The sequence below is a fragment of the Gadus morhua genome, chromosome 12 (assembly GCF_902167405.1).
Source record: "Gadus morhua chromosome 12, gadMor3.0, whole genome shotgun sequence".
Classification (NCBI taxonomy): domain Eukaryota; kingdom Metazoa; phylum Chordata; class Actinopteri; order Gadiformes; family Gadidae; genus Gadus; species Gadus morhua.
The window spans coordinates 19,803,371-19,829,783 of NC_044059.1; the positions used below are offsets into that span (position 1 = coordinate 19,803,371).

At 47.2% G+C, this 26,413-nt stretch overlaps 1 protein-coding gene across 1 annotated transcript in view; it reads right to left on the bottom strand.

Annotated features, from left to right (window-relative positions):
• Positions 1 to 26,413, bottom strand: part of LOC115555039 (complement factor H) — a 279,134-nt gene that overhangs the window by 112,244 nt on the left and 140,477 nt on the right. The window lies entirely within an intron of this gene.

Genomic DNA, 26,413 nt, shown 5'->3' on the forward strand with positions numbered 1-26,413 from the left:
TTTACAGGAAGCAGAATCGCAAATAAACCGCAACAGAAACATTACGACAATTACGATATAGATATCTGTGATAAGGGAAGTGTTCTCTGGAAGTGTTATTACCTTGGCCTGTCACTACTGTAAATGAGACCATCCATATTAAAATAACACACCATTTAGATAATCCGTGCATTTTGTCGGCATTCACAAAACAACTTACAAACAGGACCATTACCATCTAGAGGAGGATAGCCCAAGTCCGTTCCTCTTAAACTGCTGTCAGAGGGCAATGCAGAGAGACAGGTGGTGGTGGTACGGGAGTGGGGGGGGGGACAGAAAAAACAAATATATGAGATAACAAAGCTTACTAAATAGACTACCCATTTGATATTATGCAACAACAACCCAGAGCCAAAATAACAATTGTGCCATTTTAGTCACTTTCCTTGATGGTAGTGTTTTGATTTCAATGTTTTATGACAGCTAATGAAAATACCTTTGTTTCATCATTGAGCTTTCTGTAAATTTTGTAGTATTTGCTGAAAGATGGATGCCTATTCCCATCAAGGAAAAGTTTGTGTGTTTTATCGCTAGGTAATCATTTACACTGATCAATAAAGCAAACAAGCTGTCTCTCTCAACGCCGAAGATTTTAGGAAATCAGGACCCAGGCATGAAGCAAAGAAGACAATCCTTGATATGTTTATCCGTGTTAACCTTCAAGGCAATGAAGAGTTTGTGGGTGTTGTTGGGAGGAAGTGTTGGTGGTAGGCACTTACTGGTCACTTGAACTCTGCTCCCCTTGTACGAATCAATGTGTTGATGTGTTCAGTTCATGTGTTCAGCGCGCGCACACACACACACCAGGGGCGCAGATGGGATTCTTGAACTGGGGGGGACCAAGCTGTCAGCAAATGATTGCAACTCAATAAGTTATTCTTGTGTAATTTGGTCTTTAACTAGCGCTCAAGTAGTTATTTTCGTAATAGCCTAAGGGCCAATGGTTTCCAATAAAAAGGCAATGGAGAATTCTTATTTGAAATCATGGATAAACAGTGAACATTGTTAACAAATGGCCTACTTGATAGCCATATATGATGAAACTGTTATTGGTCTGGAATGCCAATCACCCACAAAAACTTCATGCCTTACGCAAAATGTTTTATTTAAACATTTGTGTATACACTCAGAAGTGTTAACAACATATTTACATAAGTGAAAAGAAATCCAAATAAATTTACTTTCTAAGGCCCCGTTCACACAAAGCCGATTTCATGGCGAAACCGCAAAGGTCTTGTACGGTTCGGCCTTCCGTACACACGAAGCCGGCGAATCCGCTGACCGAAACCGCAAACTTCTGAAACCACCCTCGGAGGTGGTTTCAAATCTACCCGGTTTCGTTTTGGATTCGTGTTTACGCCTGAAACCGACTGAAACCGCAAACCATGACGTCATCGCCCCACCCCTCGACCTCCTAGCCAATGGCTCTTAAGCCTGCGGAGTCTCAGAAATCACATGCGAGCCTGCGCATAAGGGCAGCCTTTATGCCTATGCCTTTATGCACATGCTCGCCTCTTCTTCTTATTTCATTTCTTCTGGATTTCTGTACCAGAAGCAGCGCCCCTTATGGGCCTGGAATGTGTACTACAGCGTTTCTACAGATCTACCCAGTTTCGCTTGGCTTCGTCTTTACGGAGATACTTCGAAACCGGATAGATCGAAACCGTAACGGTTTCGCCCGTTTCGGCTTTGTGTTTACGGGGCCAGATAAGCAGACTCACTGAAGGACCCAATAACATCTCTCCTCCTTTCATAACCCTGAGCACTCCTCTGGGCAATTTCTTTTCTGTCCAGTCTGTCTCTTGGTGAATATGCCACACAGCAATGCCATTGAGTCTTTTGCGTCATGGTTGATTGCAACCATGCCTTCAATCTGCGTAACCCACTGAAACTGCGCTCCGCCTCAGCAGATGATATGGGCACCACCATCAATAATCTCTAGCTAGCTACAGACAATGAAAAGGTATTAATATGCTAGCGCTAGGTAGCTATCTAAAGAGAATGACAATGTATTAATATATAGGCCAGAGCAGAGGCGGATTGGCCGTCGGGACGATCGGGAGATTTCCCGGTCGGCCGGCCGGCCAGCGAGGTCAGGTGGACCAGCCCACAATTGTGAGTGGCCTGCGAAGTCAGTTGGACTGGGTGGTGAGCGGCCGCGAGGCGTCTGCAAGCCGGCCCTGAGCATAATTTATTCCCCGTCAGGAACCGCGAAAATCCCCGAAATAAACAATACATGTCTCGAGAACATCCAACCAATATTTATAACACTTGCTTACTTATTATGGGCCCTATCTTGCATCTGGCGCATGTGTCGTTGCTAGTTTACAACTGGCGCAGAGCATTCTTTTCCCACCACCGCCAATCGCCGGTAAATTAGGGATTGATCATGCGCCCCAAGGGGCAGTTCGGCGGAAGGAGAAGGCGTGTTCTGGCGCAAACGGTATTTTGCCGTTTCTGAATACCATTGCGCTACTGACCAGGAAATACCTGGTTTAAAGTCAGTGACGCGTTGTTCAGATGCTATTTTAAGGGCGCATGCATACATGGGCATGCGATGCATACGGATTGCTTGTGCACCTCGCGCATACACTTTGCTTCTCCCATCTACCTAGACGCACATTCTTGGTAAATTATTTGGGAAAGAACAGCTGATGCAGCGGTAATAAGTTGTACTTTTAAATCAATGCATCTGCAAACACCGTACAGCAAACACATATTTTCTTGACAGAGACATCGTGTAGGCCTACATGCCCATAACTTTTAGATTGATGAGTATTGGATCGTGAAAAACATTGTTTTACCGCGAGTGAGTGTTAAAAAGAATGAATGAATGCGGGCGCGCGTGTGTGCTCTGTTTAAACACACGCAAACTAAACACGTAACGCATAATACAATCAATGGCAATGTCTATTACCGCGGGGACACATGCATATTAGGATAGCATACAATACTGATAAGAAACAATGTTTATAATGTATTGCGTATATCATTAAATAGAACCACAGTTACCGCATATCATATGTTATATCATATACGTTTTCTTTGCCGAAATTTTGAGGACTCAGTATTTCTGAAGTTGTGGAAGAAAACCCCTTATTCCATGTGTGAATTAGGCCATATTATTTGGCAATAAACTGAGCCATTTGCAGTTTGAAATTCATGTGCATCTGTCTCATCGGAGACTGCAGACGCGCTGTCAAAATATCAACTCGTCCGATTCAAATGCGCTCATGGCTCTTAAAGGGGATTGGAGCTGGCACTCTCATTGGTTTGTTGGACGTTACGCCCAAACCCCACCTACGGGTAACTAGGCTGCTTCAGACAACCCTTTTGACACTTGCGCCGCGACGCAAGTGTCATTTATCCGCCTGTAAAATAGCGCTTGCGCCGTAGAACCGCCCATAAAGCTACTTGCGCTTTGCGCTTCCCACTTGCATTTCAGACCGTTAAAATAGGGCCCTATGTCTCATTCATGTTTGTTTTTTTATATTATTATTTTTTACATCATTTTATTCTTCATTATTCAGGCGTTACAGAACTTTCATGGCCATAAATAAAAAATACGAACTACAGTATACTTTAATTTGTTTGTTCTTGAATTTACGTAGAATGGAGCAAAGACTCCTAGGATTGGGAAATGCGTTTATCCAATAAACAGCTTGTAGGTCGAGTCCATTTTCGGAAATGTAGGGGGATATATGAGCGGCCCCACGTCTAATGGCATGACCCTAAAGACACGTCAGACAGAGAAGGCGAGCAAGTTCGTGGTTGCTTGCTTTTGCTTGTTGTGGCACTCATGGAAGGCAAGAAGAGAAAAGAGAAAGGAGGGGCTGAAAAGGCCAGAATAAAGAAGAAGCGGATGCTGGAGGGGGATGCATCTAAGTGCTCAAAAATAACAGATTTATTCCGAAGTCAGGCATTAACGAGTTGTGCAGGTGACTTGACAGAAAAACAGTTAGCCAGAGCTCCACCATTGACGTTATTGCTAGGCGGGAGCTAGCACAAGCTGCTAGTCAAATGTGTATCTGCTGGCTGGTATATTTCAGTCGAATGAATGACTTAACTGATCTTTCTCTTTTAATGGATGGAGAATATGTTAACAGATTTGGAACATGTAGTAGTAGTCGTGTAGTCGTGTCAACACCGGTATTACCCAGTATAAACTTTGAAACTAGGTCAACCGCCATCTTCTCCGTCAACTCTCCTCTCACACTCTGTGACAGCGCCTTATAACGTTCTATATATAATAGTATAATATAATTTTATACATAATATCACGGCCAAAAGCTCTGTGCGCTTCCGGATGGCTGTAGTGAGGGGAGCACTATGGCCATCCGGAGTGCTTTTGTTTACCGGCGTTGCTATTGTTGCCGGTGTTGAGTAATCAGTGTTGGCCTCAACACCGTTAATACCATATACCGCGGCGACCCTAACATGTGGGGGGGGGGGGGGGTGGAGGGGAGGGCCGGACCGGGGAGGATTCTCCTGGTGGCTATTAGTGCCCCACTTCGCCCCTGGTCCAGAGCCAGGCACACTCAAAATGTATTTAGGAATTTTCTAGTTAAAATAAGATTATACATAAAAATGAAAAGACATTCAAGCTATTCACCTACGGCCTAAAAATACTTTTATTTTACATTTTTTACTTGGAGCTCGGAAATTCCGACATTCATGCACGACTGGAACGCACCATTAGTCGTAGCACACAAACGCCGGGGTCTCAATGCGCGCTGCACGTATATCATTGGCGGCTGGTAGTTTTTAAAGTGAGGGAGGAAGGACTGCGCGCTTGGTTGCCATTATGCCAGGATGCAAAGCCCAATTTTCAAATCAGGCCTACTCTTGATTTGTATAAGTAAATAAAAAAATCTGGGCCTATTTTTGCCCTCAATGACTGAAGTTATTGGTTGTACGACAAGTTTTTGTTGTTTAATTGAGGCGATGAGAAAGTTCCTGCAATGTAGGAAAGGGGCAATTGTGCATGTTTTGAATGAAGCTTAATTAACTACGTTTATTTTCAGCAACAATTGTTTTAAGAAAAGACTGACCAAAAGTTATACCATTTAAAATGCATCATGCTCTGAATCATTCACCATTTCCACACAATTTCCACAATATCAAACAGAACGGCTAGAGTAACAAACTAGTAAAAGAACAAGAACATTATTCTAGTTTCAACCTGATCGATAGGCATGGTGCCTAGCAAGAAAAGTCGCATAGCAGCACCAACGTGAACTTGACACTAGTCGGGGCGTTTGGTTGCCCTATCAAGATTTTTCACATCAGGGAAACCATGAACAGCCCACGCTGGAGATTTGCCATTATTCATTAGCAAACAGGGCCAGCAATACAGTTGATTGCTAGTAATGCTACCAGTAAGCCATGAGTACCTAGCAAACCATGTAGCACCAACAACACTGACGTTGCCATTACTTATGGTGATCTCGATTTTGCGAAGTGGTCTACCTTTTTCTTTGGTCGCTAACTTAGCACTGTAACTCAATGAATGGAATGCTTTGTGTAATTAAACATGAACAATGTCCTCTGTTTCCAATGTTTCCATTGTAAACTTTATTCGCAAATGTTAGAATTTCGTTATCCTTCAGGGGCCGTATTCACAAAGGATCTTAGGGCTAAAAGTAGGTCCTAACTGGCGAATTTAGGAGTAACTCCTAAAAATAATGGGCGTGTCACTCTTAAATTTAGGACTCCTAACTTTTTTCACTAAGAGCAATTCACAAAGTATTTTAGGCCTAAAAGTAGCACCTAAGTCTAGGAGAGCTTAAAAGTCCTCAAGAGGACTCCTAACTCAGTAAGACCTATTCACAAAGAATTGTAAAATGCCTGCGAGACGAAATGTTAGGGTATTAAACATGTTGTGGAGTTAATGCGCGATGCAATAACATCCCCGACTAACAGGAATAATCAGATTAGTCCCGAAATAAAATGTTTGGCCACACTACGTTATTTAGCAACAGGGGAAATGCAACATTACAATGCCGACGATTTAAAAATATCGCAACCATCAGTCAGCCGTGCCATAAACTTCCCTTTGGACATTCAACAATTACACAGGATCAAAGCCAACTTCATGGCAATTGCAGGTATGCCCGGTGTGGTCGGTGCTATTGACGGGACGCACATAAAAATAATTGCGCCATCAAAAGACGAGGACGTGTTCGTCAATAGGAAGAAAGTGCATTCCATCAACACGCAGGTTGTTTTTGATGCAAATTTTAACATAGCCTACTGGATGTTGTTGCAAAGTGGCCTGGAACTTCAGCTACCCATGATTCGCGCATTTTAATGGTGAGCGGTCTGAGGCAGCTTTTTGAGATGTACCAGTTGGGTGTCACTTGCTGGGTGACAGTGACTATCCATGCAAGACGTGGCTCTAGACACCCTACCTCAATCCACAACCGGGAGCACAGTTAAAGTATAACATGTAAGTGATTACGCAGATTACGCTTAGTCCTATGCATAAAACACATCGTATTCGCTCTTTGGCGCCTTTTATTTGTTGAATCCATATTTATTATTGTTTACTGATTATTTCTTCCATATATGCTAGCGCACACAAACATACACAAAATGTTGTGGAGAGAGGAATTGGGCAGATGAAACGTCGGTTTCATGTCCTCCACGGCGAAATACGCCTCACCCCAGAGAGGGCAAGCACAGTAATCACTGTATGTGCCATTCTACACAACCTCTGCAAGCGGAGGAACATTCCACAGCCAGACGATGATGATGATGATGATGATGGCGATCAACATGACAATGAATTTGGCCGTGTGGAACCGAGTGGACTGGCATTTAGGGATCACTTTGAAAACACATTTTAGGTAAACATCTTGGCACAAATCAGTCAACACTTGTGTAGTTCATAACATTAATTTTCTTTTAAACTTTACGTATTTTTATTGTTTGCTTTCTCTCTCTCTTGAACGTGCAGGCTACAACGTCATTATCGTGGTCTGCACAAAATTGTCATCATGCGTGTATTCTGCTAACTGCACTATAACTACTTAATAGGAATTCATTTCTAGCCTAGGCTATTTCCTTGTTTTTCGGTGATTCAGTGGGCTCGTCTGAACAACCAATCACCGAACTGACCGCTTCTAAACTCGTGCACGAGAATTGACGTAATCCATAGCAACGGCGCGTCACTCTTAGTTCACTCTTTGTGATTTATCCTTAGTAAGAGTAGGTCTCAGCGGCTTTGTGAATAACTTTTAAGAAAAAACTCCTACGTAAAATGTTTTAGCGCGAGTTAGGAGCACTGCTAGCGGTAAGATAAAATGCTTTGTGAATACGGCCCCAGATGATTTCACCTGCTTTGCGTCTCATGAGCGGCAATGCAGGCAGAGCGGGTTTGTTATCGACAGCGGTGCCAGATTGGGCAAATATCCCGCCCAATGATAATTTTCCCAGCCTTACGTGCTTTAAAGTAGCCCAATTGGGTGGGAAATCTGCCCCATCTGGCAACACTGCTCACCAGCCAGGGATCCTGCTTATTGGTTCATAGCGCAGCGCGACTAGATTTTTGCGCGAATCAGACGCCTGTAAGGTCACACCTCCATTGAAACCCATGTTATTCACCGGCCGCCAAAACTTTCTGGGAAATAAAGGTGGAGTCAACTGAGGCTGAGGGAGGACCTTCCTCCCTGAAGTAATTGTCAAAAGGCGATAGGGGGTGCTAATGTCCCTTTACCCAGGGAAACGAACATTATATATCAAAGGCATTAAAGTAGTCATATTTAAGGGTATTTATTAATTACAGTAGTCTGGGCAATCTACATTTTTTATTCTCAACAATGTTAAGGAGGATCTTCCTCCCTCTCCTCAATGAAGAAGCCTCTACTGATGTATATTAGTCTAACTAACGGAACATTAATCCTCAGTTTTTCCGGCTATGTTTGTCGCCTTATGTAGGGACAGTGTAGCCTGGTCCTACCAGACCATCGTACTTTATTTCATTTGTACAGAAGGTCTGGAACTGCCCAATTGACAAACGTTCACTCACTTGGAGGCGGGTGTCTGTTGAAGTTTTTAAATGATTGGATCTGCCCAGTGCCACTCTGGATCTGCCATAACCAATCGCATAGCGTTTGGTCGTGACGTATGTCATGCGACAGGACCGGCTCCTTCACCACTAACGGAGCCAGCAGGAAAATCAAAATTTTCCCGAACCCGGTGGGGTGAAGCGCCACAACATCATGGCCACCAACAAAACTCAGCAAAGCTTTTTCTTGCTCTGGCTTTAATTGATCGATATTCAGCAGCGATCCCACAACAGACCGAATAGCTTCTCTCGTATCCTTCTCCATTGTCTTCCTGGTCTTCCTCTGACTACAACTGAAACTGGCGCGCGACCTTGACGTCGTTCTCAGCCACATCCTCTGTTTGCTGATTGGACCACCAAAAATCGGGCTTCCAAGGAACCCATGCATATGAAGCAGACCCAGACCTAGTGCTGAAGTGAAATGAAAATTGAGTGAAAGGTAGGTAGGTGGGCGGTACCAGGCTAGGGACAGTGGAGGGGTCATTATGAATCTGAGGGGGTCTTATCCCCCCCGTCCTTAGTGCCACCTGCGCGCATGACACCCACCAACGCACGCACACACCTAAGATGGCTGCAGCTGAATAGCCACATGTTCGCCCTGCTGGCGCATAACATCTCCACCATGGCGGCTGACCCTCACCGTCTGGCCGAATAGGCAGTCGACGTGGCGAAAACCGCCGGTGTCATCCTCTGCCTCTCCTCCACCGGCGCGGTGGCAGCGGCCCGGACGGCGGCATGGCAGCACCTCATACAGAGGAATCTGTGGCTGCAGCAGACCCCGGGCATCCCTGAGCCGATGAGGCGGCAGTAACTGGAGTGCCCCATCAGCCCGCATTTGCTGTTCGGGCCATCTATGGTGGATAACATGCAGGCCGATTCCGAGGAGGCAGAGAAATTCCGGAGACACGTCTCCCGCCCTCCGCCTCCACCCGGGCGGCAGCGCTCTGCTCCAAGCCCCCGTCGCCGCCATAGGCCCCCGGCAGCCACTGTCGCGGTGCCGCCGGCAGCTCCTCCTCCTGGCCCCCAGGCTTATCAGCCCCGCCCGCCTCCATCGCAGGCTGCGGCGAGCAGCCTGTTTAGGCCCCGGGAAGCGGGCTCATGGGGCTATGTCCCGCCCCACAAGCGCCGGCGAAGGCAATTACGGGGCGAGGGAGAAGCGTGTGACGGCGAGAAACACCTCTTTACTAAAGACGGCTGTTTTCTCCCCACACAGTTAACGCCGGAGCCTACCGGCCCGGCCATAACTGTTTCACACGCATCCCCCCCCACACATAGGCAGGCCGTCAATAAACCTCGTATTATTGATCGAGCCAGCCTTACATTACTTTCCCCTCACCACGTCATGCCTGGCAAGACACGTGGCGAGTGGCCGCTAAAACGAGCTCTCTGTCTACGAATGACACGCAGCTCGTTCACAGTGTCAGTCTGCTGCCCAGTCACAGTGTTATTCCACCTCGCGTCCCAACGCTCAGGAGAGAGGAAGCTACACTCTTGTCACAAGCTGAGCAGGCAGGGCATGCCTCTGCTAATGACACACACACCCAGCCCTTTCGGGCAGAGCTCCCCATGAAGCGTGGCTCGTTTACATGACAGCCGCATCAAAACAAGAGGCTGCACAGCCGCTTTCAGAGCATTACTCAGAATGGCTGAACGCATGCACCCTGGCCAAATGGATGGACAGGCTGATCGGCAAGGGTCACACCCTGCAGTTCACCTCCGTTCCGCCGCGATTCAACAGGATTGTGGAAACAACGCTGTCATTCAAGGATCAACAGCTGTCACTTTTTGCGGAGCACCAGCAGCTTCTAGTGAAAACTTATTTCCATGGTCCCGAAGGGAGAGGAAATGCAGGGATACTATTCCCGTTATTTCCTGGTACCCAAGAAAATAGGAGGGCTGAGACCGATTCTCGATCTAGCCCTATTCAACAAATGCATCGCGGAGAGGCCATTTCACATGTTAACAATCAGACGAGTGTTACAGTGTGTAAAGCCGGGCGTCAATAGATTTGGGCGTCAATAGATTTGATCACTGTGACCACGTCACAGTGATCCCCAAACACAGGAAATTCCTGTGTTTCTCGTTCCAAGGGTCACACTACCAGTACAACCGTCTCCCGTTCGGCTATTCTCTAGCCCCACAAACGTTTTCCAAGTGCGTGGAGACGGCTCTCCGGCCGCTTCACGCAACAGGAATGAGAGTACTGTTCTACTTGGACGATCTGCTTTTGATGGCTCGCTCCAAGGAGGAAGCAGCTATTCATACAAAAAAAGCTGGTGATTCACCTGTCGAATTTAGGCTTTGCCATAAATTGGATGGTGTGTGTGTGTGTGTGTGTGTGTGTGTGTGTGTGTGTGTGTGTGTGTGTGTGTGTGTGTGTGTGTGTGTGTGTGTGTGTGTGTGTGTGTGTGTGTTACAGAAACCACCACCAACCATCAATGTGGTACTGGCAATATGTACCTAAATTGTGAAACCAAGGCAAGACACACATTTCTCAAACAGTAAGAGGGGAAGGTGAGATTAAAGTCCATTCTTTTATGTTCAATTGACCAGCAGGCGCCTACCACCTACTCCTCCAAACGACACACCAGTGGAGGCTTCTCCATTGAGGAGAGGGAGGAAGATCCTCCCTAACATTGTTGAGAATAAAAAATTTAGATTGCCCCGACTATTGTAATGAATTAATGCCCTTAAATATGACTACTTTATTGCCTTTGAATATATAATGTTCGTTTCCCTGGGTAAAGGGACATTAGCCCCCCCTATCGCCTATTGACAATTACTTCAGGGAGGAACGTCCTCCCTCCGCCGCCGTCCACTCCCATTCATTTTCCCGAAAGTACTGGCGGCCGGTGGATAACATGGGTTTCAATGGGAGAGAGGAGGAAAATCCTCCTCTGAGTGGGTGGGACCTTAAGGGGTCTATCCGTCTGCGCTATGAACCAATAAGCAGGATCCCTGGATGTTGAGCAGTGTTGCCAGATTGGTCCGATTTCCCACCCAATTGGGCTACTTTTAACCATGTTAGGCTGGAAAAATTATCATTGGGCGGGAAATCTGCCCAATCTGGCAACGCTGTCGATAACAAACCCGGTCTGCATTGCCGCGGTGCTCAGTCTGAGAGACGCAGAGTAAGTGAAATCTGCGATAGCGAGATCCTAATTGCACAATGGAAACATTGGAAACGGAGGACATTGTTAACGTCTTATTACAAAAACCATTCCATTCATTCAGAAGAGGTAGACCACTTCCCAAAATCAAGGTCATCAGAAGTAATGGCAACGTCAGTGTTGTGAGTGCTACATGGTTTGCTAGGTACGCATGACTTACTGGTAGCATTACAAGCAATTTTAACTGAAAATAAACATAGCTAAATAACTTCAGTCAGTGAGGGCAAAAATAGGCCCAATAATAGGCCCAGATTTTTTTATTTACTTTTACAAATCAATAGTAGGCCTGATTTGATTATTATGCATTGCATCCTTTCCTTCTCAAATTACAGTGATGCCACTGGTGGCTTTGTATACATTTTGTTCACATAACTCCCTCCCTGCTATTTTGTAGTTCACCAAAACACCCTGAAACAACTTGAGTCTCACATTCTTATGCCACCATACACCAACAGTGCAAGCAGGCCAATGGCAACCAAGCGCGCAGTCCTTCCTCCCTCACTTTAAAAACTACCAGCCGCCACTGCGACACACACACACTCTGCATTGCCATGGAGGCTAACATAGCTACATATATCAAGGATCTCAACAAGATGTTGATACACTCCTTCTTGGCTTCATGTCTGGGTCCTGATTTCCCAGAATCTCTGGCATTGAGAGGGACAGCCTGTTTGCTTTATTGATTCGTGTAAATGATTACCTGGAGATAAAACACACAAAAACAAGACCTATTACTGGAATTGCAATTTATCTTTTTGTAAATACAGGACTATTTACCGAAAGATCAGTGATTAAAACCGCATTATGTCGGTTGTTGTTGCAAAATAGTTTAAATGTCACATTGGTTGCCAATTTATTTATTAAGCTTTGTTAGCTCACATTTGCTTTTACTTTTCTAACTCTCCCACTACCACCTTCCTCTCTTGGTGTTTCTAAGTTGTTTTGTGATTGCCGACAAAATGCATGGATTATCTCGAGGGAATAGTTTTCTATGTCACTATTGTGTAGGACATGGTGAGAGAAGTGTGTTAATGGGTTGGGGTTTCTTTTGTTTGGTGGTTGACGGGGAAGTAAGGTTAAACGCCATCGGGATTCTCTGGCCTCCAGTTTGATATCCTCTTTTGTTAAGCGGGTATTATGTGCTTAAATAAATGTTCAACATCTCACGCAGTTTGATGTATTTGTGCTTTTTTCCTGGGGTCCAGATCGGTCACCCGAGCGACAAGGCCTTTCAAGAAGTTTCGAAGAAGACCCAAGCTCGGCACTGTCGGGAGTTATACCTAAATTCCTTGATGTGAGGGTTAATAAATACTTTTAAAATATATTGTTTACAGTAGCCATGACATCTAGAACAATCAGAATGCTGAAACAAGACCCTCCCACACGCAACATATGGATCCAATAAGTCGCAGCCCTCCTGTCTAACGTTACATTCTCTCTATATGCACATCCCATATCTACGGTTCCCAGACTAAATAGAAATCAGCTTTTTGTATTTATATTATGCCATATTGAAGAGAAAAATAATTAGTTTTGGTAAAATACATTTTTCGTTTTATGGATTTGTTTATATATAATATAAGTACTTTAACAAAATGTACAAAGTAAATAAACGGGAAAAATGTGTATAAAGTATCTAAAGTGTATACACAGGAGAAAAAGGAAAATAATGTAATGTATGAATTTGATTTATTATACTTTGTAGAAAAATAAATATAAATCAACGAAAAAATTATAATAAATGATCCGGTTAACAATTAGTTCCTGCAGTGTAGCATAATATTCAGGGGTTAGAATTTAAGATGCAGCTTTTAGTTGGAATAACTGCTCATTTCAAGATTTTATTTCAAAAAGACGCTCAGTGAGAGTGTTAAGGAAGAGTTAGCCTCTAGGGACGACGGCAGCGATTTAGGCACTTATTTCTTCAATCATTAGATTAGATAAACCTCTCTGTGAGTGCCGTAACATTTACTGCAGCCATGATGGGCATTTCCTAGTCTCTTGAACCCTAGGAGCAGTGAGGAGTCTCACCAGTCAAATGGGGGACTCTCGGCAGTCAAACCACAGTCTCTTCCGTTGTGCCTTGTTTGGTGGCGCAGATGAAAGCTTCCTGGACGTCAACCTTGTTTACCAAGCTGGCATTTTAATTGAACCACTTGATGTTCCCCTTGACCAACAGGGCCTCAATGGAAAGCTCCTCACAGAGGCGGTCCTGGCTGGATTTATGCCCTGGGCGAACCATCCCTTGCAACTTACCCCCAAACCCTGACACCAACACAACAATATATTATATTATTTGTATTATTTTAATATATATCATCTTAAATACAAAAAGGTAACAAGAACAGAGAAAAAACAAGATAAATAAATACAGTATATAAACACCAATGTAAATTGCACAAGGATTCCACAGGATCTAATAACCATGCTTGAAAAATCCCTGAAGAAAGCTAAAAAACGTATTTTTCTGAACTGGGCACCTGATGGCTTCTTTGGTCTTTTACCTTTATCCATGATGAAGATGAAGACTCGACATCATTAACTTTTGCATGACCTTTTGCCAACACCGTCCGTTCGCCCGTCAATCAACCGGAGTCACGTGACATCACGTAAATAAATTCACGGAGATTGACACAGATTATTATTTATTTTTTTACATTTTTCACATAACCCAATTAATTACATGTAGGTATATGGGTCTATGTTTATTTTTAGGAATGAAATACAATTTATTTGGCAGCAGTTTGTGTTGTGTGGTGGCCTAGGATCAGTCTATCCCCCGCCCCCCTCCCTCTTGCCGACCTCTGCAGTCGCAAGTTGATCCCCCGCCGCCCCCCTCCCTCTTGCATCTTCTGACACACACACATAACCTGTATGACTCTGACTCTCAGCAGCAAGTTGACGTGAGGGCGCCCAAGCGCCCACTCCTCCAACTTTGACATGGAAATGAGCGGCGGTAGTATAGAGATATGGCGACAGTTTTTTTTTTGTTTTTTTTTGGAGGGCGCTCGCTCGTGTGCCCTCACATAGATTGCGCCCTTGGCGGTCGCCCACATTGCCCATAGCAAAAACCGGCCCTGGCTCCTCATATGGGTTTCTCATGTTAAGGAGGTCCTGCACTTCATAAAATCTGGCAATCATCAATCAAGTCAATCCAACTCCTTGTCACCTTTTCCCCTCCTTTTCATTTCAAGCTCATTTTGGAACTCTCCCTCATTCGGGACAATACGACCTCCCTGACAAGCCTTAGATTGCGCTGAATTGTACTTTCAAGTTTATCTTGCTTTCGAGTTTGCCTTACTTCGTCTCCCTCTGTCACATGATCACTAATCATCTATCTGCCTCCCTGCCAGCTTATTCATCTCCCTGCCTGCTTGTTCATCTCCCTGCCTGCCTGTTCATCTCTCTCCTCCAACTAACCTCTTCACCTCCTGCCTTGCCTGCCATCCTCATTCCCCGCTACCCCTACTTTTCCTTTATCGTGTCTGCATTCGGCTCGGTAACACTTTACAATAAGGTACGCAAAAACTTGGGTAGTTACTGAGGAACGAATAAGTAACGAATGATGAACGACCAGGGCCTTAACTGGGGCCCTAACCCGGCCCTAACGGGGCCCTATGTGACAGTTACTCAGTAGCTACTGAGGAGTTACTGGTAAACAGACTAGGGGATACTGTATTCGTTACTGAGTAACGAATGAAGAACGACCAGGGCCCCAACTGTTATCACGTCGTAATACAAAGGGAGGCAACGACCAGGGCCCCAACTGGGGCCCTAAGCGACAGTAATTCAGTTACTACTGAGGAGTTACTGGTAAACAGACTAGGGGATACTGTTATCGTTACTGAGTAACAAATGATGAACAACTGGGGTCGTTACTGGGGCCCTACGTTTTTGCGTACAATAAAGTACGCAAAAACGTGGGTAGTTACTGAGGAACAAATGAGTAACAAATGGTGAACGACCAGGCCCTTAACTGGGGCCCTAACCCGGCCCTAACGGGGCCCTAAGTGACAGTAACTCAGTAACTAGTGAGGAGTTACTGGTAAACAGAGTAGGGGATACTGTATTCATTACTGAGTAACAAATGATGAACAGCTGGGGCCCTAACTCGGGCCCTAGGTGACAGTTATTCAGTAACTACTGAGGAGTTACTATTAAACAGACTAGGGGAGACTAAATAAACAGGGCACAGACGGGTTGATTGTCATATTTAAATAAAGGTAATCACAATACAATTTTTGAATTATTCGTTCACCAGTAGTTAAGCTTTTTGAATCATTCGTTTACAAGTAGTGAAGCTTTTTTAATCATTAGTTTACCAGTAGTGAAGCTTTTTGAATCATTCGTTCACCAGTAATGAAGCTTTTTGAACCATAATACAGTATCCCCTATTCCGTTTACCAGTAACTCCTCAGTAGTTACTGAATAACTGTCACTTAGGTCCCCAGTAAGTGACCCAGTTGTTCATCATTCGTTACTAAGTAACAAATACAGTAGTCCCCTAGTCTGTTTACCAGTAACTCCTCAGTAGTTACTGAATAACTGTCACTTATGGGCCACTCACACTAGGGCCGGGGCCCCGTGCCCGAGCTCATTTGCATACTAAAGTCTAGAACGTTTGGCTACTGTGACCACACCATCCGTATTCCAGCATGGAACAGCCCCTTTGCCACGGCACACTTGGGAGAGGTGTGCTGTGGCAAAGTACAAATGCTAATGAGATGACACGCAACGTGAGCTGGATGACGTAGTCCTTGCGCGACCCTTCTTTCTTTATAGTTCCATGCCCTTCTTCCCCACAACGATCATTTTAAACAATGGTGGTAAGCGGTTAACGAGTGGGTTTACGTTGGTGCGATAGTGAAGTTGAGCGTTTACTTGAAATTTGGGCCGACGACAGCATTCAGTCGCAGCTGGACACCACGCTTGGTGATGACGTATTTATCGTATTACGACGTGATGACGTATGTATGAAGGAGCAATCGTGCCCAGGTCACGGCCTTTGGGAGCAGTGTGACCACGGGCCAGCGGGTGGAGTGGGGAGGGGGGGAATCGTGATGAATCCTTCTGCAGCACGGAACAGGCAAACTTGCCTAGTGTGAGTGCGCCCTTAGGGCCCCGTTAGGGCCCCAGTTAGGGCCCTGGTCATTCATCATTTGTTTCTCATTCGTTCCTCAGTAACTACCGACGTTTTTGCGTACCTTATTGTAAAGTGTTACCGTCTGGTGCTTGTATGAACCACTTGACACTGCTTGAAATAATCATTACTGTGTACTTTCTGGGAAAACTAGGGTACTTTCTGTGTACTTTCAAATTCACAGCATCGATGTTGGATTTTTCCTTTAATCAAGCCTAATGTGCTACAATTATAATCTATAAGCACAGCATGGAGAACTCGGACGTAAGCCTCCTTGAGTATTACAAATAGATAAACCTAAATTTGAACTGTATGTAACTTAGTTTTGCACGGTATACCGATACTAGAAAGGTATCATGATACCCTCATGCAAAAAAACGATACGATTAGATAATTTTTTTGTATCGATACTTTTATTAAAATAACATTCTGTGTGTCTGTGCAGCGAGCTGCTCCAACTCTCAGTCATACTCCTCGCATGCAGAGGCTAGTCAGTTGGCGTGCCCCTCAGCTCACACTTAGCCACAGCAGCAGCAGGCAGTTCACTGAGCGAGTAAGAGTGAGAAGCAACGAGATTGCGACAGGTTCGGAAGCGCTTGCCGACAGTCCTCGGCTTGCAGAGAAAAAATATGGGAGAAGCTAAATATGGAGTTATTTTGCGTACATCGCAGATAGCGAGGGCAAACTGAGACCTTTATGTAAGACATGTTATAAAGGCGTTCAGACAAAGGGAGGCAACACATCAAACATGGCAAAGCACCTCGCTGACAGACATCCCGTGCTTTACTGTGCGTTGAAACCAAAAGCGAATTGAGCTACCAAATCACCGGAAGTCATTCACTTTCTATGGGCAAGAGCGACCAAAGCGACACAAGCGTCCAACGCTACCAGCGGCAAAAGGGGAGCGACCAGAGCGACCAAAAAAAGTTTAAGACGGCTGAACTTTATGCAAATTACTATGACGCGTTTCAGCGGCCAGACACTGACAGCCAATCGTAATGTAGACGCTCTTCGCTTGCGTGGATCCCAGGGAACACCGAACACCGGCACTTGGGTTCCTATACCTACTGTTTTGGTTCCTACTGACTAAAAAATGTTGACGGAAAAATTAATCACAGCTGTAACTGGGCACCCGGTGTTGTACGATCCGAGCCTTTTTCATTTCATAGATCGCAACAAAAAGGCTCTGGCCTGGGCGGAGGTGTCGTGGTTGGTTGGTCTGTATGTGAGTTAATGAAACGTTTGAGATTATTGTAAAATAGGCGCGATACATGCCTGCTAACCGAGATCCAATCATACTAATCTTCCTTGCTCTGAATGGAACGATATCGTTTTCAAATATCAAATACATACGATGTGCAAAGGAATAATACGTTATGCAAAGGAATGATGCACGCATAATGCAATAATAATGCAAATGAATAATGCACGGAACAAACGTGTCACTTCAATGCAGTTTAATAGAGGATAGACAGCTGGCAAATGACCATTTAGCAGCCACTTTTATCCAAAGCGACTTGCAATAAGTACATTTGTCATAAGAAGTGAAACGATATATTGCTATCAATGACAGTGATAATGACAGCTGGGTTTTCTGTTCTATGTCTCATAGGCTTCGCCTTTTAAGGCTATCGCTATTGGGTTATCCCTAGGCGTGAGCCGTAGCACTGAAAAAATTGTAATCCCCGCCCACCAACAGCGTGGGCCTCAATTACGTCCACGTGCGGCGTGCCTCAACGACGTCCGCATTTCGCAGATATAGTCAGGCGCCGGCGGACGTTCTGCTCCCATTTTCTTCAGGACGATCCTGTAGCATACTGAAGTAAAGAAATAGATATTATGGACTCAACGGAGAACGGCATCTGCAAGACATGTAACGCGGGTTACATCTTGCCGTATGGCGGCCATGAAGTGTGCGAGGGCTGCCTTGGGCATGAACATGCCGTCTTGGCGCTTTCGCCGCCCTGCCAGTGTCGGCATTATGCTGCGCTGTCCAGACAGCGCGGAGCCGACACTGCCGCCGCCATTGCTGAACGGGCCGACGACTTTACTGTCCCGCTCGACGATGCCCTCTCTCTTCTTGTGAGCTCGGAGTCAGACGACTCCGACTGCGACGAGGAGGGGGCGTCTCCCCCGGCTTCCCCTCTCCGAACGGAGAGGCCCGGGGCAGCAGCATTGCCCGTCTCTGCCGCCAACTCACTTCCAGTGGTTGGAGCTTTGGTGGCAGAGCTACCAGGTATTATCGCCAGGGCAGCCGCAAACCTTGGCCTTGCGGTGCCCATGCCTCAGGGCCCCCAACGCCCGGACCAGCTCCGTGGCATCTGGGGGCTCGAGGCTGCGACACGCCCCGCCCGTCTCGACCCGATCTGGCCGATGTTTCCCGGCATCAGCCCGTACTTCAGTGGGGCTGCGGCGAAGCCCGGGAGGCTCGGTGCCCCGGTGACATTTATCCAGGTCACAAAGACGGAGGGTCTGACAGGCCGGGGTTACAGGGCGATACCGCGGCTGGATCCCGCTCTGTGTGCTGTCTTTGGAGTGAAGCCGCGGCTCAGTGACCGCTACCCCACTCCCAAAGACCAGCTGACGGCCAAGCTTACAGACAGAGCGCATCAGTGTATGATGCAGCAAGAGGCTGTTATGAATAACATCGCCCTGCTGGCGCATAACATCTCCACCATGGCGGTTGACCCTCATCGTCTGGCCGAACAGCCAGTCGACGTGGTGAAAACCGCCGGGCATCCCTGAGCCGATGAGGCGGCAGTTACTGGAGTGCCCCATCAGCCCGGACGTGCTGTTCGGGCCCCGTCTGTCATCTATGGTGGATGACATGCAGGCCGCTTCCGAGGAAGCAGAGTAATTCCGGAGACACATCTCCCACCCTCCGCATCCACCCGGGCGGCAGCGTTCCGCTCCAAGCCCCCATCGCCGCCATAGGCCCCCGGCAACCGCTGTCGCGGCTCCGCCGGCAGCTCCTCCTCCTGGCCCCCAGGCTTACCAGCCCCGCCTGCCTCCATCGCAGGCTGCGGCGAGCGGCAAGCGAAGGCCCAGGGCAGCGGGCTCATGGGGCTATGTCCCGCCCCACAAGCGCCGGCGAAGGCAATTACGGGGCGAGGGTGAAGCGTGTGACAGCGAGAAACACCTCTTTACTAAAGACGGCTGTTTTTTTCCCACACAGTTAACGCCGGAGCCTACCGGCCCGACCATAACTGTTTCTCACGCATCTCCCAACACATATAGGCAGGCTGTCAATAAACCTTGTATTATTGATCGAGCCAGCCCTTCATTACCTTTACGAAGGCAGCCTCACCCGGCTTACCGGCCCCGCCCACCTCCATCGCAGGCTGCGGCGAGCGGCCAGCATAGGCCTCGGGCAGCGGGCTCATGGGGAGATGTCCCGCCCCACAAGCGCCGGCTATTACGGGGCGAGGGAGAAGCGTGTGACAGCGAGAAACACCTCTTTACTAAAGACGGCTGTTTTCTCCCCACACAGTTATCGCCGGAGCCCACCGGCCCGGCCATAACTGTTTCACACGCATCCCCCCCCACACATAGGCAGGCCGTCAATAAACTTTGTATTATTGATCGAGCCAGCCCTACATTACTTTCCTCTCACCACGTCATGCCTGGCATGACACGTGGCGAGACGGCCGCTAAAACGAGCTCTCTGTCTACGAATGACACGCAGCTCGTTCACAGAGTCAGCAGTCTGCTGCCCAGTCAGAGTGTTATTCCTCCTCGCGTCCCAACGCTCAGGAGAGAGGAAGCTACACTCTTGTCACAAGCTGAGCAGGCAGGGTATGCCTCTGCTAATGACACACACACCCAGCCCTTTCGGGCAGAGCCCCCCATGGGCTGCGGGGAGGACTCCTCCCCTTGCAGCGGCGGCAGGGGCTCAAGCGCGGCTCGTTTCCATGACAGCCGCATCAAAACAAGAGGCTGCACAGCCGCTTTCAGAGCATTACTGAATGCTCTGAACACATGATTTCCACGGTCCCGAAGGGAGAGGAAATGCAGGGATTCTATCCCCGTTATTTCCTGGTACCCAAGAAAACAGGAGGTCTGAGACAGATTCTCGATCTAGCCCTATTCAACAAATGCATCGCGGAGAGGCCGTTTCACATGTTAACAATCAGACGAGTGTAACAGTGTGTAAAGCCGGGCGACTGGTTCACCTCAATAGATTTGAAGGACGCCTACTTCCACGTCACAGTGATCCCCAAACACAGGATATTCCTGCGTTTCTCGTTCCAAGGGTCACACTACCAGTACAACCGGCTATTCTCTATAACGTTCGGCTATTCTCTAGCCCCACGAACGTTTTCCAAGTGCGTGGAGACGGCTCTCCGGCCACTTCACGCAATAGGAATGAGAGTACTGTTCTACTTGGATAATCTGCTTTTGATGGATCGCTCCAAGGAGGAAGCAACTATTCAAACAAAAAAGCTGGTGATTCACCTGTCGAATATAGGCTTCGCCATAAATTGGAAGAAGAACTCCCCCCTCCCCTTACAGAGTGTGATGTATTTGGGGGTAGAGCTGGATTCAGCTGTAATGAGAGCACGGCTCTCACAGCAGAGGATGGAGACGTTGTGGTCTCTCCTCCGCCACTGTTCCCCGGGCAGCGTCGTGACAGCCCTCTCTGTCATGAGGCTGCTGGGCATGATGTCAGATCTAGAACAGGTAATCACACGGTGGTGCCGCTGGGGCTGCTTCACATGAGGCGGCTGCAGAGATGGTTTTCTCGCCTGTGCATCGACCCGGTGCGCCAACGGCGGCGCAAAATGACCATTCCCCTATCAGTGGGCCCCGATTTGACCCACTGGGGCGATCCCCGAACTCTCGCGAGAGGGGTGCCCTTGGGCAGAGCAACGTCACACATCTCGGTGTTTACGGATGCTTCTCTGTCGGGCTGGGGAGGAACTTGCGAGTTTCACGTGGTGGGCGGCGTTTGGCCCCCCCCCCGTGACCATGCAAATAAACGCATTGGAGCTCCTCACTGTGTTGAAAGTGGTCCAACACTTTGCCCTATTGTTGACGAATCAACACGTAATGATTCGCACGGACCTCAAGGCGACAGCAGCATACATAAATCGCCAAGGGGGAGTGCGCTCGGCACAGCTGCTGAGCATAGCAAGACAGCTGTTATGCTGGGCGCACACGCACTTGCTCTCCATCAGAGCAGCGTACATCCCCGGTGTCCTGAACAGAGGGGCCGACATGATGTTGAGGGGGGGTCCTCAAACAGGAGACTGGACTCTGCACCACGATCTGATCAACCAGATATGGAGCGAGTTTGGGAAGGCGGAGGTCGACTTATTCGCCACGCGGGAGAACACGCAGTGCGAGCTGTGGTTCCCCCTCAGCGCGAAGGACAATCCCCCACTCGGGGTGGATGCGTTCGCTCACAGACCGTGGCCGAACACACTCCTGTTCGCTCTCCCACCCGTCCCCCTGATTCCCCAAGTCTTGGACCGAGTCCAAGAGGAGCGGCTGTGTATGATTCTCATAGCACCGCAACGCACAAGTGCGCCGTGGTTTCCCTGCCTCCAACGTCTGCTCTCGGGGCCGCTGAAGGAACTCCCTTGGCGGCGGGACGCTCTCTCACAGGCAGGGGGAGCAATCATAGGTTACCCAGAGATCGGCCAGCGCTTGTGGGCCTGGCCGCTCAACGCGAGCGCCTAGAGGGTCTCGGCCTCTCCCAGGAGGTCGTACGGACCATCCAGGGTGCCAGAGCTGACTCCACCAGAGCGTGTTACTCGGCTAAATGGGCGGCTTTCCAGAAATGGTGCACGGAGAGGGATTGTGAGCCCATCTCCTGCCCTTTGCCGCGTTTGCTCTCTTTCCTCCAGATGCTGATGGAAAGAGGGCTGGCCTTTAGCGCGGTTAAGACGTACGAGGCTGCAGTTTCATCATGCCACGAAGGCTTCGGGGATAAAACTGTTTTTAGTCACCCCTTGATGAAGCGCTTCCTAAAAGGTGTGAGGAGAGAGAGACCCGTGACGCGCTCTCTCACTCCACAATGGGATTTAACACTGGTGCTGCGCGCACTGGTTAAAGCCCCATTTGAGCCATGCACTTGACCGGGTGCCCCTCATGTTTGTGTCAGCCAAGACAGCTTTGCTGCTGGCCCTGACGTCAGCTAAGAGAGTGAGCGACCTGTCTGCACTCTCTGTAGCCCCTTCTTGTCTTAGAATACAAGGGGACGGCAGTTCGGCCATATTACTCCCGAACCCGGCTTTTACACCAAAGAGTATTACTAGCTCGTTCAGATCGAGAGTAATAACGCTCAATGGTTTCTCTCTCCGTCCTCATCAATCTGAGGAGGAGGCAACAGCCCATCTCTTGTGCCCCGTACGTGCGCTTGCCTGTTATGTGAAGCGCACGGAGGCTCTGCGCAAATCTCAACAGTTATTTGTGCATTACAGAGAACATTCCCAGGGCTTCCCCATGACGAAACAACGGCTGTCGCATGGGCTGTGTGATGCTATCACACAGGCTTATGTGTCAGCGGGGGCAGAGCCGCCTGAGACTATCAGAGCTCACTCGACCAGAGGAATATCGTCATCTGTCGCTCTGCAAAGAGGGATGCCTATGGAGGATATCTGCACAGCAGCCTCCTGGGCTTCCCCGTGCTCTTTTATTAGGTTTTACCTAAGAGACAGGTCGCACCTCTCTATGACACTCAGTTCTAGGTGCTTTGTCAGAGTGAGTGTGATTGTGTGACTATTCCCCTCGCATATTAGACAATGTGAGGAGTTAGATATTCATGCTGAGAGCTCTTGTGTCTTATCAGACACATTGGAGCTGCTCGTTGATGACGTGCCGTTAGACGCATGACGTATGTTATGCTACGTCTGACGCATGATGCTAGCGCGTATGTAGCTGTGTTTCTGGTACTGATCGGGACCAATGAGACATAGACTATATCGTGCTTCGCCCTTTAACCCAATAGCAATAGCCTTAAAAGGCGAAGCCTATACGACATAGAACGATAGTTACGTGTTGTAACTCCGAGTATAGGCGCAGCCTTTTAAGTGTCGGCCTCATTGTCCTTTAATAACTGAAGAAAAGCTGTTTATTGGGAGCAGAACGTCCGCCAGCGCCCGACTATATCTGCGAAATGCGGACGTCGTTGAGGCACGCCGCACGCGGATGTAATTGAGGCCCACGCTGTCGGTGGGCGGGGATTACAAATTTTTCAGTGCTAGGGCTCACGCCTAGGGATAACCCAATAACGATAGCCTTAAAAGGCCGCGCCTAAACTCATAGAATCTAGAGTTACAATACGTAAATATCGTTCTTGCATGTTGCTGAGCTAATTCATTAGCATGGCATATTTTCATAGCTCCAGCTAAAGTAAGATCAGTTTCCCGCAGCATTCTTTCTCTCACTTTTTTGTCATTTGCTCCGGAAACAATTTGATTACGTATCATTGAATCTCGAAGCACTCCAAAGTTACACATTCTGGCTTTTAGTTTCAAGTCTGTTACAAAGGCATCAAAGCTCTCCGCTGGCATTTGAATGCGCGAGCGAAACACATACCTTTCGTACGTCTCGTTCTTCTTTGGCGAACAGTGTTCATCAAACTTTGTCACGCCATATCAAACTTTCCCTTGTCATCCTCGCTGTCAAACACAAACGTGTTGAATACCTCCACTGCCTGTGGTAGTACACATCATTTTGCTGCGCCATAGCTTTTGTAGTTCCAATGAATTATCTCTATTATGTAAAACTGATCACAAACTTTGCAAGCTTATTGTATGTTTTTAAGGGTAGGAAGCACACCTGTTTGGTCTGATTTTAACATTTTTATTGGTAAGAGGGTGAAATCATGTTTTTTATAGGTTTTGACCCTACTCAGTGGCGCCCCCTATTGGTCTGCTGCCAGGTATGATAGTATAGGTACAGAGTAGAGACCTGCGCGGGACTGTTTTCTTCATCCCGCTCCTGCCCGCTCCCGCTGATTTTCTGACCATTACCGCCCGCGCCCGCAACGTGTGTGTTACACTCCCGCCCGCTCCCGCAATGTGCATGTCCACTCCCGCCCGCACCTGCAAAACTCTGAGAATTTATGCCCGCACAATAATAGAGATGCATTGATTTTGCGTCTTCTCCTGTCCCGCAGGAGAAAACACGTAATTATATAGGCTATTAAAAAGAGACTAATGGGCTGCGTGTCTTTTGACGCACTGGTCTAGCGCTCCTATTTCGTTGTTTTCATTTTTCAATTCAATAAGGGCTGTTTCATATTCTATTCTCCTCTTCTGTAGGCCTATTTTATTTATTTTTCTACCTTTATATAATCACGCAGTGATTGAGGATATTGTCTCTTTTCTAAGTTAGACCTGAACCCGCAGTGTTTTGTTTTACCCGCCCGTTCCCGCCCGCAGCAAAGTTCAAACCGCCCGCTCCCGCGAGATTTTGGTTGGGTCCCGCGGGACCCGGCGGGACCCAATCCCAATGCAGACCTCTAGTACAGAGCTTTCCAAAACTGTTGACACGTCCGTTGACATGTCTGTAGCATATTTTGTTGTTGAATTATAAGCCTTCAATAGTGTCACAGGTACAAAGTTCAAAGGGCACAACTGAAGAGCAAGAACTGCCCACACATCTCATATTGACATATGTTGCTCCCTATGTCAAGATCTTTCCAACGATGTCTTCACTATTGTCCTACGACAAAGTTAGATTTTCTTGTTGGTACATATCATGGCTTTTTGACGTATACATTCAGAGACCTCTTGAAGGGCCAAGCTGGAAACAATCAGTCAAAATCTTTTAACAGGTATTTTGTGGCCAGATTTATTTAAGATATCGATGGTAGTATTATACACAATCATACTCTTCAATGTGGACCAGTTCTGAGTTTATTTTCCCCTAAACTACTGATTGTTTCACCTTTGACATTTTCCCATTAACTTACTATGGCGGTTTATAGACCCTTTTACCCCTTCCCCAGGCTGACAGGATGATCCTGGATGATCCAATTTATAATATATCGTAGTGCTAATACATTCCTGTGTACAGTTTAAGTTTTGCAAACACATCTTGTCAAATGACAATCATAGGACCTTTTTATCCAAAAAGTCAGCATAGGCCTAAAGCCCAGTTCAGACCAAAGATTCACCTTGCAGCGGCTTGCAACGAGACGGTTTTAGAACGTTGCAGGGGCGGTGTGAACGGGTCGTTGCAAGCCGTTGCAAGGAGTCGCCAGAGATTGAACATGTCAAATCGCAAGGTCCAGTTTTAGAACGCCGCGATTTAACTATTTCTCTTCAGCCAATCACAGCACAGAACAACTTGAGCAAGGTACGTTTTACTACTCTGTTTTTTGGGAATAATTGACGCGAGCAGAAACCAGAAAACAAGCCGTTTTTTCGTTTTTTCGTTTTGACAAGAAAACGAAAATCAAAATTTCAGTTCGTTTATTCGTTTTTTGGTTCTTACTAAGCGAAACGAGTTTACCACTCAATATCTGGTTTCCGCCGGTGGGCGGGTCCTCTTATTGGCTAGCGTGCTTCATTGCCCTGTGCTCTTCATAATAAAAGTTCTTCCGTTTGATAATGTCGACAAAAATATTACTGTATTATAGACACTAGCAGACACAGAGGACCACACCACCCACAGTCAAGACTGACAGGGCTTCAAATAACAATAATAGTATTCATAATAATTTGAAAATGAGAACTTATGAAGTTATGATGACTTCAGTGCAGTTGATGTAAAGCCACAGTTAATACATGCAGAGTAGACCTGAGGGCTTTACTATGACGGAGGCTCAACATTTCCAGGCTCTGTGTTCATAATTCGGCTCGACAAAACCTAGAGCCCCCGTCAGAGTATGGTATGACGACGGTGGTCATTGTCCGGCTCTGAGCTTTGCGCTCTGTGCGCGTTCACATGACAGGAGCTGCGATCGCGGGATGTTGATTTCCTCACAGCCTGAGAGCTATGAGGAATAGGCTACTGTAGCCTACACTATAAACAATTTTTTTT